We start from the raw sequence: 3633 nt of genomic DNA, 5'->3' as shown, positions 1-3633 counted from the left end.
GGAAGTGTCACCTCCTTGGACCTATTCGTCATGCATCTGCTGATGCACGATAAAGTGCCATTGGCTTTTTTGATGGCTTCGTCACACTGCCGACTCATGTTCATCTTGGAGTCCACTAGGACTCCAAGATCCCTTTCCACTTCCGTGCCACCCAGCAGGTCATTCCCTAGGCTGTAGGTGTGCTGGACATTTTTCCTCCCTAGGTGCAGCACTTTGCATTTCTCCTTGTTGAACTGCATTCTGTTGTTTTCTGCCCACTTGTCCAACCTGTCCAGGTCTGCTTGCAGCTATTCCCTGCCCTCTGGCGTGTCCACTTCTCCACATAGCTTTGTGTCATTCGCAAACTTGGACAGAGTACATTTCACTCCCTCGTCCAAGTCACTGATGAAGACATTAAAGAGTATCGGTCCAAGGACCGAGCCCTGCGGGACCCCACTGCCCACACCCTTCCAGGTTGAAACCGACCCATCCACCACGACTCTCTGGGTGCGATCCTCCAGCCAATTTGCCACCCACCGGACTGTGTAGTCATCCAAGTCACAGCCTCTTAACTTGTTCACCAGTATGGGGTGGGATACCGTATCGAAGGCCTTCCTGAAGTCTAAGTATACGACGTCCACCCCTACTCCTGTGTCCAGGCGTTTCGTAACCTGGTCATAAAAAGAGACTAGATTAGTCAGGCACGATCTGCCTGCTACGAACCCGTGCTGGTTTCCCCTCAGCATAATTTGTCCTGCCGGGCTCTCGCAAATGCGAGCCTTGATAATTTTCTCAAAGATTTTGCGAAGGATGGAGGTGAGACTGACTGGTCTATAGTTGCCCGGGTCCTCCTTCCTCCCCTTCTTGAAAATGGGGACCACATTGTCCCTTTTCCAGTCCTCCAGGACTTGGCCCGTGCGCCACGAGCGTTCAAATATTCCCGCCAGTGGCTGTGCAATGATGTCAGCATATTGATATGCATGTAATCAATATGCATGGATCTGTGAGAAAATATTTTGTGACCTACTTGCCCACACTCTCTCTAACAGGTTGCTACCTAACTTGTATTTAAACAGACTGAGACACACATTTACAAGGTAGATAAACAAATTTCAAGGCTAGGGAAGATCTTGAGATTTGGATTATGCAATGCCAGCACTGATGGGAGAAGTGCTGGACTTCAGCCAGTTGAGATATGGTAGCTGTAAGGAAGCAAGCAACAATTAATTGCCTTGGTTTAAGAGTACATGGTGATAAATGTAGAGAGACATCAGTTTCTTGTTTGCATCCTCTAAGGTTGTTCCATTTCTTCAGGATAAGAAAGGAAGCATTTGGGGAAGAAAATATGTTTGGCACTAAGAATATTTATTATCTCAGAGAGAGAGCAGCAACACACAGCATCCAGGTGCAAAATGTTCACTGTAAACGTGCAGTTATTTGTCTCTACCAAATGCATAGTACCAATTACCAGAAAGGTAGGCTGAGAAAGAGTAAAAAATGAGCTGACACTCACAGTATATAAAATGAGTCTTCATGTGGCAGAGGACAGGCAGCATCAGAGAGATTAAAACTATCAATTATATTCCCCAATAATGTATGATGGTTTACTGGGGTTTTCTTTAAATTGGGACAGCCTGTTAAGATTATTTTAAAGGAAGCAGGCAAGGGAGACTTTACATCTATTTTCACAGTTTGCATATATTTTTTTCTTTTTCCCTTCTTTTTTCTTCTTTCCCATTTCTTTCCAGTAATAGTTCTCCTTTTTAATTTCCTCTTCTCTCTGTTTTATTTTCCATTTTTTCACTGTTTACCAGATCTCCTATGTCTTCACTTTCTACCATCTCTCTGTTTTTGCTGTGGCTCTACAGTCTCTCATGCATCCATTTCTCAACCCAGCTCATACTCAGGCCCTGCATTACATTTTTTCCTCCATCTCATTTTCCTCCATTCTCAAGCCCTCTTTCATAACATTCTTTCCCACTTTTCTTAGATATCCTACATCATTTTTCCTATTTCAAGTCTCTCTCCCTAAATCAGGGGTGTCAAATCACTGAAGGCCATGGGCCAGATCCAAACAATGGGAGTCCTTGCAGGCCAGATCCTGCCCAGGGCATGTGGCCACCACAGCAGCGGCACATCTGATGGCAGCCAGGGTTCTGGTGGTGGTGGCAGCAACGGGCTTGTGGGGAGTGGGAGGCAGCAGCAGCAAGCCAAGCTCTCAGCCAGCAGCCATGGCCAGTGGGGCCAAAGAGCCATGAATTCTGCGGCAGGCCCTGCCCCTTAGCTTCTTGTGCCTTGCTGTTAGCCTGGCAGGCTGAATAAAAAGGTTCTGCAGGCCAGATCCAGCCAACCCATTATAACTGAAGCTCTAGGAGTTGTTGAGCTCAGCCAGAGATAAGATGCAGGTGAAGGAAAGTAAAAATCCAAGGACAGAATCCTGTGGGACACCAAAAAGCAAGTGGGGGAAAGCAGGCATAGTCAATAAGGGCAACAATGTAGACAAGGGGAAGGAAACCAGATTACAAGAGTTAATGAACAAAACATATGAGGTGACAAGGGATGTCAAACAATGTTGATACAAAGAGAAGATAGGAGGTAGATAGAGAAGGTTTCTGATGACTAAAAGAGGATGACAAGTTTGAGGGAAAGAAAAGAACCACATGAGAAAGAAAAATAAAGGATGAGTTCCAGGGGACAAGATGGTGGATTCTGCAAATTTCCTGGCATTCACAAGATGCCACAGTCATGCTCATGTATAGGTGCTCATAAGCTCATGGCAGCACTTATATGCACTGTTGAGTAGCTTTTGTCTCATCAGTCTTTGGGCTGTAGAAAATCAGAACAGTATAGACCAGAATGAATCAAAAATTCCATGGTGCCTGTCCTTTCTCAATTTCATCACTTTCATCCTATAGAGACCAGAAAAAACATCTGAACTCCCCAAACCTTCCAGGGTGTCCAGAATCTCACTGATAGTTTTACTAGCTTTTTCTTGCATAATCATTTTGAGTTACCAAGGTCTTGAAATATTAGGAAGTGCTGGGATGATGATGAAGACATATTCTAATCCCTTCACCTAGAGATAATTAATGCTGAAGAAGTTAGGGCATGACACAAAACATACTAATTATTAATAGTTATTACCAATGAATGTTTACAGTTCCTGTCACAGTAACAACAAGGTGTTTTACATTTTAAAAATATATACAAGAAATAATACACAGAACCCCTCACCCAATTCTTGCAATAAATCTGTGACTGCAATACAGTCCTGCCACTTTAAAATTCTTCTTGTCCTCTAGCCAGTTTTAAATTGAATAACACTGACTTCCTGTAAAAAGACACTCCCTACCTGCAAGGAAAAAATGCCTTCAGAGTGCCAAGACAGTTGTTATCACCAACATGCTTTAGATGCCTTTGTGCATCTCAAGTGTTAAGCATAGAAAACAAAGCCAACAGCCAACCGAGCCAAACCTAGCAACATGCATACATGCTTGTTTGCAGACGGAATGGAAAACCTAGAGCATTCTCAAGTATAGAATTAATTAGCAAACTTACCCCCCCCACACACACACACCCTCCCTCCCAGCTAAATACAACCAATTTACCCAACTCCCCAAATCAGAAATGAAGGCTTATGCTGATCACTGGACG

Source organism: Alligator sinensis, unplaced genomic scaffold, assembly GCF_000455745.1.
Source record: "Alligator sinensis unplaced genomic scaffold, ASM45574v1 scaffold314_1, whole genome shotgun sequence".
Classification (NCBI taxonomy): domain Eukaryota; kingdom Metazoa; phylum Chordata; order Crocodylia; family Alligatoridae; genus Alligator; species Alligator sinensis.
Note: the sequence above shows the minus strand (reverse complement) of the source record.